We start from the raw sequence: 14,583 nt of genomic DNA, 5'->3' as shown, positions 1-14,583 counted from the left end.
AATATGTTCAATTTTTTTATGTTGTTCTCTTATGCCCTTTTAGGTGGGGTATTTCACAGCTGACTGTTCAAGTTGGCAAAATGAATGAGCTTGTAGCACAAAGTATAGTTCATGAGCTGAACTCTTAAAAAAAAATTTAAGGACTGTACTCTCTCATACTGAATGTGAAAGAAGCTTAAAATGATACTTGACTGCAGTATCTAACACCTTGTTCAACCCCACAAACTGATTGCACAGGTTAATCCTGGATCCTGAAGCTCATAGTCAATGAGCTGCTTTAGAGAAGGATTTAAGCTTCTATTTCCTGCTCAGCAGCAGTTTTGACCTCAAATAAATAAGGTCATATTATGATGACTCAGTTTCTCTTCTGTAAAACAGAGATTTCCAAGGAAAGTTGAGATCTACTGATAACAACCATTATAGAAAATATAGCTTATTCCATAAAACAGTGTTTTCCAAAAGTCTTTCACAAAACTAACTCAGATTTCTCTTCAGGATATTTATTGGGTTGTGGAGGGAAATGTGTTGGTGGTTAGGGTGATGGGAGTTGGTTTCATTCATTTCTGCATAAGATTACAGTGTTTATCTTCTAAAGATATGCCATATAAAAATTGTTTTTATGGTTGTTTCACACTAACACTGCATCCGTCTCTCACTCCCTCTCCTCAAAGGAAAAGGACAAAATACAATAAAAAAATACTCAAGGGTTGAGATAAGGTCTGAGAGATTGTTCATCAATTACCATTGTGGACAAAACATACTCACTGTAGGAAGATTACTATAATTTATTACTAACAAACACTACTAGACTAAACAATACTAGAGCAGTGAGAACGGAAAGTAAACTTGTCATGGTTTTATGATTTTTGGTTATCATTTGGATGCTATGATGTGGAATACTGATAACCAAAAATCATAAAACCATGAGAAAACTAAAAGTATCTTCCCTTGGTCTTCTCTTCTAGCCCCTTTTCCCAAGAAGCTTAGGGGAATGGTATCTGTTGTTAGTACATAATTGTTCGTCTTTGTCACTTCTTCACGGATTACCTTGCTCCAACAGAGTCCCTATCACAGGATGCCATCCTTCCTAAACTGATCTTGCATGGGCTTGAAGGCTGCAGTTTTTGAAGAACTACTCCAACATCCGTTTATACCATGAGGCCAATTCTTCAGGAGTTGACTGCTCCACACAGGTGTGCAGAAGTGGCAGCTACACCAGCTTTCCTGCTGCACTGCATGCTGCTCCTCACAGGCTGCAGCTCTGGCCTGGACTGCTCTTTTTTCTAGTATCCATTCTCTTTCTAGTATCTGTGAGCTCCAGTTCCTTCAGGCCGTGTCCACCGTTGCACCATGGGCTCCTTCATGGCTGCACAGGGAGGAGAACTGCTCTGCACAGTGGCTGTGGAAAGCCTGTTCCTCTGTGGGCCTCTCCTAGGCTGCAGGGAGCTCCTGCTTCACATCTGGAACACCTCCTGCCCTCCTTCTGCATTGACTTTGGTGCCTGTAGGGCTGCTTCTCTCAGATTTCTCACTCCTCGCTTCCAGCTGCTGTTGCACAGTAGTTTTTTCCCTTTCTTAAATCCGCTCTCCCAGAGCACACGTAGCATTGCCTATGGCTCAGCACTGGTGATGGGTCCCTTTTGGAGCAGCTGGAGCTGGCTCTAGTCTGATATGGGGCAGTGCTGGGCTCTGCTCACAGCAGCCCTGCTGCTACCAAAGCCTTGCCATGTAAGACCAATACAGTGATTAAGATATTTTTTCCCTACTATCTACCACCTTTTAGGATCATTACATAAGACAAAGAAAAAACAGCTACAGTGAAAAGGAATAAAATTTTACTGATTTAAGAGCAAAAACATTCAAGACTGAAAGCAATTTAAAAATCTTTCTATCTGTAAAATATGCCATAGGATTATTACCAAGAGTCTAATAGATATAGGACTATTTGGCAGGAAAAAAAGATATCAAATCAATTCAACAAATAAATATAATCAACAACAAAAACAACAATAAAAACCAGACTTGTTCATAGTCAATTTATATTAATTTATATTAAGTTTCTGGAAAGAAAAGAAGAAGAGAGTGAGACTCATAAGAATCTTGTGGTTGCAGAGCAATCCGTGTAGAACTATATTTGATGTATTTTCCCTTTCCAATGATTTCCATATCTTACCTTCCTATTAAGACAGCTGAAACTGTACATCAAAAGTCAATAAAGATACTGTAAAAAAACCAAAATATTGCTACTTTATACAGTCAAATATGATCAATTCTATAGTTGAGTTGGTATCTAACCAAGGCCTGAGCAATTATCAGAATGCACAGAAGTCGATTAACAACATTAATGATAAACATTTTACACGATATGAAAATATGTACCTGTCACAGTATGCTGAGAATCTGTACAAAGTAGAGAAAGTTTGTGATAGAAACACAATGACAAACTGTTTTCTAATGTCTTCTTTTGAAATAGCCTGAAAAACACATCAAGTTTTGTATGCTAATTGCTGTATACTTAATATAAATCATAATTGTCGTGTCTTTAGTACTGGCATAGAAAGCAATTTATTTTAAGGACCTCATCTACTCTAAGTTTTAGTTATTTTTAGATCTCATACATTGCTAATTTACTGCATCAAATTCTGCACATATATCTTTGTTTTGATATATAGCTCATAACTATTCCATATTTAAAGAGTAAAAAATTACTTCTACAGACAGCCAGTTGAAGGACTCTGCAACATATATGCTCTTTTTTAACAGTTTCGGTCGTCAATAATAGGACAAATATTACTAGTGCTGTTTGCTGTAACAGCCACAGATTTCAGTCACAACGAGGACTATGCATGACCAAAACAAGGGCCAATTTGTTCTAAAATGACTAGTGTCTTGTGAAACAAAAATAAAAAAGCAGGACTTACTACATTTTTTGTTTTTATCCTTGAATATGGTCTGAAGGAAAAAAAAAATCCTCTTTGAAGCAAAAGAGGAAATTTCACCATAAGAGAATGTAGAGAAGCACGGACTTCAGAACATTTGAGAACTGTATGGTGTTCTGAACTATAGGATACTCTTGGAGGAGTTTAGTACAGAAATATGAAGTTTCAAAGCCTTTAGAGTTATTTTCACAGATTAACATCTCATTTAATAAGGCTAGTTGTACTGCTTTAGTTGTGGATATGTCATAAATTTTGCAGAAAATTATTAAGAATGCATCCACTTCTCCATAGTTTGTCTCTCCATATTTTCAATTCAAAGTTTTTAACTTATCCCCACAAATACTTACATTCTGAAAGATTCAGCAGCAGTTTCTTTGGCTTATTAGTATCTGCGAAATCTTGAAATGTGGTGAAATTCAGTTCTGGATACTTTTATTATGAGCAAGATATCACTTGTATCTCTGTCTATGCAACACTGTTTCTAACAAGGCAACTAAAACTTGAGAAAAGAAAAGAGTATGAATTTGATTTCTGAAAGAGGAAACCATGTGTAAATATTAGGTCCAGACACTCATAAATGATAAATATTTCATCATGTAATTCTAACATGGAAGCCAAACAAGTACATTCATAATTCTCCCTCAAGCATAGTTACAAATGTAAGCCATCTGGAACATGTTTTGCATAGAAAAAATTACATTCTCATATAGCAAGCTGTCAGAAAGAAAGTCTGATTTACAGACTTCAAATTTCAAATATTAGCTCAGAAGTTGGGTCCTTGGCTCAAATCACTTCCCTCCCAAGGATTGCCTTCGTGATCTTTGGCATATCACGTAAATCAAGTTATCAGAAAAGAACTTACCTATTTGAATTCAAAGTTGTGATCTCAAAGCCATTACACTGTGGAAGAACTTGTGCTTTGCAAATGTCATTAAACCTTCTTTTAAAGTTCCGAAAAGTGTCATAACTGCATAGTGGGAGAAGTCAATATGTTCTGTGTGATTCAACTTCTTGCTTAAGCTAGTTACATTTGGGGTTACATGCTGTTCTACTCAGCTTGGCAAGGATTCAGAACACATATGTCCCACTTCCTAAATCCTGTATCTGGTTGATGTCCTCAGAACATTCCTAACACCTATCACAAGAATCTTGTAAACCAGTGCAAGTAATTATTTTCTTTTAAAAATACAGAAAATAAGACAGCTGTGATTTATTCCAGTAGCTTCGTTGTAAATATGCTGGCCTACAGAGATGGAATTTTCTAATTTAATTTTATTGGTGTATCATGAATCCTGTGTAAGGGAGCTGAATCACTCCGGAGATGACTGGCTCTTTCTGTTGACTACTGAATTTACAGTGACTAGCTCAAATTTACAAGTCCATTTCTAGGTGCACAAAATTGGGTATGAAGAATTCCTCTCCGATGATTTCCTTAGCATCAGCATTCCCATCAAGTTGGAAAGCTAGTGTGCCTTCTCAGGTACCATTAGGTACCTCAGGTACTTCAAGGCCTGTCACTGTCAGCCAGGTGGAAATCTGCTACGTGGGAGTGAGATACAGGCCTCCATTGTGCAAGAGTGATGCAAGACTTAACTCGCATATACCCCAAATACCAAGATAAAGAGTGGAAACTTAAGTACAACTGGATAAGGATGCATTACCCTAGTTGTTGTTATTGTTACGTTAATGTAATGATTGCTTTACAGTATTATCCTTACTGCTATTTAAGAACAAAGTTTGCTTTTCTTTTATAAATATTTTACTTGAGTCAGTTTTTGGTTGCTTAATTTTCAAGATGAATTGTTCAGATAACTTAAAGAAATCCCAGGAAGCTTCTCTGTTTAAACCTTACGGCAAGTTTCCACTGTGAGGACAGGTAATGCTCTTTGTACATAAAATATCCAATTGTGCTTATTCAGTCTCTAAAAAGTAGCTTTTATAACCTATCTTGCTTTAATGCTGCATAATATTTTCTTCTGTGTTATATTTTGGCAGTTGTGCATAATAGTTATTAGGATCTGTAAAATGTTTAATAGAATTCTTCAGTTAAATGCTGTAAATATTCAAAAAATGGCAGATGGTAAAACTAGAAACCATTTGTTTAACAGTCAAAACAGTCAACAAAAGAACTTTCTCTTATTCTCAACGGTTTACAGGCAAACCATGACACTTATGGAAGACAGTAAGTAATCTGGTATGTATATATATGCTTCATATCAAAAAGAAACAACAACAACAAAACAAAAATCCAAAAAAAAAAGCAGCACTGTAAAATACATTCTTAAAAAAAAGACTGTGATAATAGAAATCAAAGAAAAGTACAGAAAAGCCTTGTCAGAATTACAAACTGTGTTGTAAATCAAATCTTGGTTTTTTTTTATTTTATTTATTTATTAAAAAAAAAAAAAAAAAAAGTAAAAAAGAATGCCTGGGAAGCTGCAATATAAACATATTTTTAATCATTGAAGCTGCTGTATTCTTTAAGTACCTGCATCCCTTTAAATTTTAATAATGACACCACTACCCTTGCACACAGAAGATGTCGTATACTGCTCTGTCACTTGTGTATTTAGGGATGCAAAACACTTGATATGACAGCAATTGGAAGCCATTTGGACCACATATATTTTGTGCAATTTTTCATTTTCTATTTTCTAAAATAAAAGAAGTTGAAGTTCTTGTTCTTAGGTCTTCAAATAACAGTCTGTTATTTTTCGATGTTACAGAAAGTTTTTAGAAGTAAGACCTTTAAAATGCATCCATTCATGAACATTAAATCAAAATTTTTAATTCTTCAGTTTCATTACCAACATTTCCTAGACATTCTTATTTCCCCAATATAGCATACTAACCTTACAGTTTTTGGTGACACTAATGAGGGTTACCTGCTCCAGCTCCTTCTTCCCTGATATTCCTCTTTCCTTTCAAACACTTGGTGAGTAGAATCAAATAAACATTTTTCTCCTAGTTTATAATGAAATTTAGAGATGAAACATCTTTTATTTCACTTCATTTATTTGTTTAAGGTTTCCCAATAGCAAAAATCAGCATTTTAAGGAGAATAAATGCTGTGAAACAAGTTTAAACTACTGAATTTTGAAATGCTCTTCAGCAGAGCAAAAGGTGTAAATGGCTCTTTGTATAATGTCATTCGAGGTTAATGACAAAATAAATTGTTTCCCCATTTTTGGAGAAAGCTTTTGTGAGGAGCTGTGTTGCCATAAGTTTGAAATCCATGCCCCGTGACAGCTGCTGACTGGTAATGAGATCTAATGAGCTATCTGCTAGAAAAAAAAAAAAAAAGCGCATTTGAAACAAGTGCTTTGCAAGTTGTAAGAGAATAGGACCAGAGACATCACCTCTCTCCTGAGCTGGTAAAGACATGCTGATATCAATAATGTTTCAACTGAAAAGAGAACCTCCTTTGCTCAGTTTGAATGTGAAAGAATGTGACATTTGTTTCTTAGACAACCAAGATCTATAGCTATTTTTTGTGTTGCTTTTTGTTGTTTTTCGTGACAGACTTATGCTTCTGCTGTTATAGAATTATTAATATAGACGGAAATCTGATATTTTTGAAAACACAAATGTTATTGCATTAATTGAATTTAAATCAGTATAGTTAAATATATTATACATATCTTTATATTCTGAAAGAGATTACGGATATATATGTGATGTATATGTACGTATATACACGATATATACACATATCAAATTGAATGAGGATTTCAAAGACAAAATGTGTCTACTCAAATCTGTCTTTGAAGATGTTCCTTCCACTACTGCTTCAGAAAGGAACGTAGACAGAAGCTGAAGACAAAGATTAATTAAGATTAATCTTCTTCGCTTTAGAGTTAATGAAGAATAGCTCTTTCTTGTTTCAGTAGAGTCAAACAGTCTTGAAGATGGAAAATTGAAGTTTCTGTTTTTCTAAGTCTTTCTTTATTATATTTAAACACATTTAATTCTGTTACATTTTCCCCAAATTTTAATTGCAAGTAAACAATTTTTTACACATTGATTCTACATTGTGTATTACATAAATATAGATGCATATACATACATATGCACATATGTATTCGTATACATATTTATGAGGCACATTTTCTTGGAAATTCCTTGCTGTAGGATCTGATAATAAAAATCCTCTATTTTAGATCTACAGGGTCTTGGAAAATTATTCCACTGCCACATATTTATTTATAGAATAAATATCTATAAATACTTTGTCTGGTGTCATCAGGAACCTGTCAGAAGCAATTTTACTTCTTTAATAAGTAGAACATAAGCATTTTTTCCTCTTAGCCTAATAAAAAATAGTTCTAATGTATATGCACTGTAATTAAAGGAAAAAAAAAAAAAAAAAAAAAAAAAAGATGTGCTTTTCCTCCCTGAACTTCTAGTTTAACTGGACAATAACTCCAGATCTAAGTGTTATGAAGCTACTGAAGAAAAACTGGGTTGGGTCGAAAGTTAAATGATAAGGCTGGAAAGAGGATCATATTGGTTTTAAACTAACTTTTGAATTAACAGCCCTGCTACTGAAAATAGGGTTGGTCTAATGAAAGATACAGATGCACAGAGTTGGTTCTTCAGTGTAGAAGAGAATCAAGGTATCATGACAAATAAAAGAGGAATCAAAAACCATGAGGTTTAGGTTTTTCTGGCAACAGATTCCTCATGAAGAAGAACATAGGTTTTCTGGCAACAGGTTCTTCATGACGAAGAAGAGGTTTCTGCCATGAGAAGCCTCTCAACTTGCCTCTTTCCCTCCTGGACTTGCTCTGCGCTCTACTACGACGCTGAAGAAGAACAAAGGTGTCTGCCATCAGATTCCTCACTACGAAATTCCTGCATGCTGACGGACTCTCCTGGACCTGCTACCTGAGTCCTGCTGCTTCCTCCCAGATTGGCTCCGCGACTGCCTCCTGCTACCTGCTTGCTGCCCAAGGCTGACCACACTGCTGCTCCCCTGCCCTGCTGCTTCTGCCTGGGACCTTCAAAACGTTGTGCAATGGGACCGCTGCTGGATCCTGATGCTGACTATCCCCACTTTACGCATTTTTTTCTTCTTTCCTATCTTTTCTATCGCCCTCCTTTCATTCCCTGTCTCTCTGATTAGGATTTGTAATAAACTGGTTGGACCAACATATGAACTGTTGTTTCTTAATCTTACGCCAGGTATACAGATATTAAAAGAACCTCATCTCCCTCCTATAAATTGGAGCGAGACGTGTACAATTCTCAGCCAAAGAAATGAAAAACTAGTACGACTATGCTTTTTAAAAATACATTGTATGTGTAATGTAAATTAAAGGTAAAATTATGCTTAAGGTATTAGAAAATGTTAGCAGGAAAATAAATAGAAATAAATCTTTCTGTTAATATATGAAAGTCATTTCCGTGATTATCCAATTTTCTTTTACTGCTATGTTCACAAATTCCTTTTCTAACAATTTCTGTAGTCCATCTGAGCACTCTACCCACTGAAATGGAGAATGATTATGTTCACTCAGAGTGAGTGCAATTGTACATTTAAAATGTAGCTGATTTGGTAAATGGAGGAAATAGTGAAAAAAACATTGCTTTAATGTTCAAGCAATCTAGTTGCAAATCTGAGCATAGGATTTAAAGTCCATGTCTGACTGTGCAGTGATTGTAGGTACCCCGTATTTTAGGTGATAGTTATTTTGGAGCCTGTTCAGCTTGCTCCATTTCATCTAAACTAAAAAATCTGAGCTAAGAAATCCTCCGTAGGCTAGAACTGACTAAAAAAGCACATTATTTCATTATTTGTGAAGGACTAGCTCTGGAATGCAGTTAAGTTTTCTCAATACTTGAATTCTGAACTGTTGAAAAACTGAAGAATGACAGTTTTATTTTGCATTGATATTGTCAACAGGATTGTTATTAAACAGGATACTACTCTTTGAATGGACAATAAGTAAATAGATTAAAAATGTGAGTAGTGTCATCTTCTTTCTTGTGATTTCAAATTAAGTACAAAACCTGAGGCTTGGCATTCATGTCTTAAGAATCACTGCATTTTCTATTTAATAAGCTGTGATATTTGATATAATATTCATGGTATCCAATCTAGGACCTTCCTTCTATTTATTATTATTCAGCTGCACTGAAAGTAATACCTTCATTTTATGATGGTGCCCCACAGTGTCAGAGGTGTATGGTGGTAGAAGTTGTACCTTCCTGCCAATTATCCATTATATTTTATTGTGATGTGACAGATGGCAGCAGAGGGACGGTCTAATAAAATGGTGTCTGACATGGAAGTGTGGAAGAAGCAAAGGTGAGCCAATGAGTGAATTTTTTTTTCTGTCTAGAGGAATTCACTGACATTCATCAGTGCTAGCTGAACATTTATGGAGACCAAACAGTGGATGCAAGCACAAGGAGGAAGTGGATGGTGCTTTTTGGTTGTGACAACTGCGACCTCCACTAGTGCAGATTGTTATGAGTGCAGCATGTAGGTACTTGTTCATCACTGGTGAAAATGCATAGCTAATGATGGGTGGTGACTGTGATGAAAAAGATAGTCTTGTAAGTGTTTACTCTATTTAATAGTGCTATTTTTCTCTTTGTGTTGGTTATGATTTCCATGGAAATAACTAGAAGCCATTACTTACAAAGCAGTCTTTGTAAATGTGACCATAGATGATTCCTCTCCATTCAGTTCAGCCCAGACAAACAAAAATGTTGGACACCCATATACTAGGTGGTGTAAACATTGTTCTACAGAGAACCCAGTTACACTTTCAGCTTGAATAGTGTTATATGATTGAGTTCTCTCTAGAACAGGTGCATATGTTATTTCCTTTTATTCTTCTTGACTTCCAGTCATAAGCACCTGTCTTCTCCAAATGTGGACAGTTAACGTTTAATATTTCTTTGGAAACAGCTTACCTGAGCAGTAAATCAGGTAGAGAGAAGGAACAAAAAATTACTACTCCAAAGCAAATAGAGCTTCATGTTTTCTTTCTACCTCCGTATATCAGTGTCATAGAATCATCATAGAATCATAAAATAGCCTGGGTTGGAAAGGACCTCAAAGATCATCCAGTTTCAACCCCCTTGCTATGTGCAGAGTCTCCAACCACTAGACCAGGCTGCCTGGAGCCACATCCAGCCTGGCCTTAAATGTCTCCAGTAATGGGGCATCCATAGCCTCTCTGGTCAACCTGTTCCAGCGTGTCATCACCCTCTGCATGAAAAAATTCTTCGTAATGTCTAACATAAATCTCTCCTGTCTTAGTTTAAAACTTTTCCCCCTTTTCCTATCACTATCAACCCATGTTACCAGTTGTTCAAGTGTCTGTGTCCCCAGCAAGCTTTGAAACAATGATGTAAAAGAATGATCTCTTACATCAAGTCAGTAATAAGGTATTCACTTTCAGAATTTTTTGTTTCTTAGGAGACAGGAATGATGGTCCATTCAACTTCATTCAATCTAGCTATGAAATTTTTTAAGCGTTAGGAAAATTGCTTTAGGTCATCCTTATTCTAGTGTATGCTTTTTGCTAAGTGGTATGACTGCAATAAAATTTAAGCATATTATCTAGATACTAAGTAATTCCTGTCTTCATAAAAATAAGACCATGGCAGACTCATTTTGTTTCAACAGAGATACAGAGCAGCTTAATACTGGCTTGCAGGTTTTTGTAGATAGGAATTGACTTTCATTCTTAAAACAACTTATTTGGATTTTGGAATTCATCATATCACTGAGATCAAAAGTTTAAGTATTTGTTTCCTTTCCAAGAAAGGAAAGGAAGAACAAATAAATATGAATAGCGTACATATAATCTGATGATAATGTGTAGTCAGAAACAAAGACAGCTTGATTATAAAATATGAAAACCTAGCACAAGTATTTTTTTTCTTTTTTACTTTCTCCAAATATCTATTCAGTGTTTATCAGTAATAAATGTATTTAAATTGACGTAGGCTAAAAACTGATTGCCTGTAGGATGTCATTAGGAAAACAGTCACTTAAACAAAGTTAGCCAGTGTCCTATCAAAGTAATGTCATGCTTTATTTTACTTTTGCACTTTGTTTTTAAATCTCACTTCCCAAAAATAACCAGAAGCCTTTGAAGTGTACTGGAAAATTGCTATTATTAACAGTCCCATTTACAACTAAAAATAAATATTTATACATATATATATAGTCTGTATTCTATGACCTCATGCTGATTGGCATTACAAAAGAATTAAAGGAGGTTAATAAAATCAGTCAAGTCCTACACTATCACTATTCCAAGCCTCAAAAAAATGCTCATTCTCTTTCTAGATTTCTATACACTGATAGAACACTACCTTCTTCTAGTTTTCTAGAACTTCTCTGGCACCTGTAACTTTTTGAATATCATCATTACAGTAAAAAAACAATGCACTTTTGCTCAACTGTTCTGTTAAGCCTAGATTCAAGTAACTAAATATGCTTCTTTAAAATATCTAGTGTTTGTAGCTGATTTTCAGTGTTTTCTGGAGTTACTTTTGGAATAGAAACTATTTCATGTTTGTTTGTTTGTTTGTTTTTACTAAAATACTGAAAAGAAACATTTATTAATCAGCTCTTCTGCATTACTATCGAAAACTAACACTTTTACTTGTGAATTTTGAAGAAGAAATATTGTATTTCTGATATATTAATACTTAGATTTCCTCTCATTTAAACTGTCCCTAGTTCTGTTGTTTTGGTTTTGTTTTTTTTCCTTTTGTGTCTCTTAATCTATTCAACAAGTTTTAACTATCATATTACTTACGGTTTTAAACTTTTTTCTTTATCTATTTGCGTCTTAATTATAATATTCCCAATTTATATATTTTACCTTTTTTTAATATATTTTACCTTTTTTCAGATTTAGTTTGTTCTTCCTACTACAGTTTTAATCATTGTCTTTCTCACTTTCTTACCTTCCATGTTCACTTATGCTGTTTTCTCACTGATTGTGAAAGAAAACATTTTCTCATTTCCCAAACTGTTTTGCCAATGAATACCAGGGGAGAAAAAAGAGAACCTTGAGGCAATGAAGAACAAGAAACTTTTCCTCTCCAAAGAGTAATTTGATGTTACTAATAGTGCAAAATTCTTGAGAATGCTAAGACTTCTGGAGTAGTTAAAGAAACTTAAGCCTTTTTAATATTCTGTGCCTTCTATAATTAACTCTCTTTGTCAGGACAGTCAACTAAAACTTCCCAGTAAATTTTTACTATAATGAAACATCTTTTGAGAGCCAGAGGACATAACTAAAAATCATTATCTCAGCCTGTGTTCTAAGAAGGTGTCTTATTGTCTTCTTTTTCTTTATGGGTCTCTCAGCTTTTCCTCATAAGGGACATGCTGCAGACACCAGTCAGCTTTGTGGCCCTCCATAAGACCTTCTCTAATAGTTCCCCCTTTTTCTTGAACTGAGAAGCCTAGAACTGCACACATATTCCAGATGTGGCCTCATCAGTGCAGAACAAAGGGGGGAGACAACCTCCCTCAGCCCAAATATTCAAATATTTGCCTTCAAATATTTCCTCAAATAACAAAACTTAAGGGACTCCCTCTGTGTTTTATAACACTTTTGTTCTAAAGCAGCAATCTCTGCAAGACCTAGTTGTGAAGTATGGGAATGAATTTTCTACTCTATTTTCATTGAAATAACTTTTGACATTGGATAAAGCTGTGGATCGCCACTTCTTCAATCTTTGCTGTGCTTGTTGCAAGTGTGGAATATTTGTGTAAGTGAGTCATAGAAGTCTGGATGCTGAAGTAAAAGACAGGAAACTACTACATGAAAAAGAAAAATGTGCAGACAGAGGGTTTGTAGTATAAAGTTTAAAAAGACGCTTATTTGTCATTTGAAGTCATAGTAAGCTGCATCCACAAGTCTTTCTTAAATGGAAAATCTTTATTTCTTTTTCTATACTTTTCTTTTTTTATATACCACACCAACTATAATTAGGATTTGGAGCAATGTGTTACTGAAGTTCTTGCTAGAGATGAGTAAACAGTCAAAGCAATCATTTTCATATGTTTTTTTCAGAATAATAAAGGAATCAGCAGTCTAAAGCAACTATTTCTTAAGATATTTTGTTCATTTCTTGCATTTTATACTATATGATGAGAACAGTATGACCACTGGATCATCACAGTTACTTCAAAAGACACACCAATTTTAAAAAACAGTCTTTTGTTAACCTGTTCTGACTGAAAACAAAATAGAGTTTGAAAAGTTTGTTGACTTGGTTACAGTATTCTTGATACTGCTTCTTTTCAATCTCTACTCAAAAATATGTATAGTTCATTTTTTGTTGTTGCTATGGGAAGATTTTGAATGCATGAATCAGTCATTCCATAATTAAAAACATTAAAATATACGTATTAAGCTGAATCCACTGTCCATCTACCTTTTCCCTAACAGTACCTAGCAGAGGAAGGATGGATGAACATAGTACTTTTTGAGGCAAACCTAGCTTATAACACTGTGCAACAAATTCTCAGCTAACAGTTTAATCTTTCTTTTCCATATTTCCTGAAGGATTTATCTGCTATGAATACATTTAACTATTATCTGCATCCATGCAAATATTTTACATCCATAAATTTTATGGTAAATAAATTCCACGGATTCAATTTTGTGTCACGATTGGGCAGAACATAGCCTGTCTTATCACTTATAAACCTTATTGTGAAAAGTGGAAGATTGTGCAAAATGAAAATAGCTTAAGAACTAATTGGTAGCCATTCAAGAACTAAATGGTAAACCATTCAATAGAATGGTCTACAAATGATTCAGTAAGCATGGACTTTGCACCTACCCCTGTAAACAGACTTCGGGCTGAGTTTAAAAGCATACAGTTTCCTAAGTTTGGTTGATTTAAAATGTACGGTATTAAAACAGTCTTCAGACAGGACCAACAAAGCCAGCTAAACATATTTTGCTTAAAAATGACTCAGTATGTTTTGACTAAGAGTGCACAGACCCTTTACAGATAAATCACAAACAGAACTCAGCCTTACAAAAGCTCAGACCATATTTTTGCTATGAGACAACTACCCCTTTAACCAGCATCCATAATAGTTCACTTACTTTAGTCACATCTTACTGTCTAAAGTTCATTTTCATCAGATTTATTTATAAGCAAGAAGTGTATGTATTTATTACACCATTTTCTTTATTAGGTATCATTAGGCAGAGAAGACCTTGAATACAAGGATCTACCATACAACTCACATAGCAAAAAAAGATGCTCAAAAGCATCTTCCTTTTTTTTTCTTTTCTTGTTAAGGGAAAAAATAGTTTTCATTTCTGGATGATAGAATTTATATATGATATGTGAAAATCACAAACATATTCATCACAGTCTCTTCTTTTCTATTCTGTTTCTATTAATGGGTGCACAAACTCCTGTGATTGCATTCTGTTTCTATCATTTATGTACAGGCATGATATGTTCTTTTCCATTAAATATTCTGAAGAAAACATATTTTCAAGCTCACAATTCTTTCTGTACTATAAATGAATCTAGTTTATTACAGTTGAATGCATGCTATAGAATGTCCATTTCTATTATATTGAAATTCAGTGAAAAATACCTATTATTAAAATATAGCATCTGCTTGTAATTCTATA

This window comes from Lagopus muta, chromosome 2, assembly GCF_023343835.1.
Source record: "Lagopus muta isolate bLagMut1 chromosome 2, bLagMut1 primary, whole genome shotgun sequence".
Taxonomy (NCBI): Eukaryota; Metazoa; Chordata; class Aves; order Galliformes; family Phasianidae; genus Lagopus; species Lagopus muta.
Note: the sequence above shows the minus strand (reverse complement) of the source record.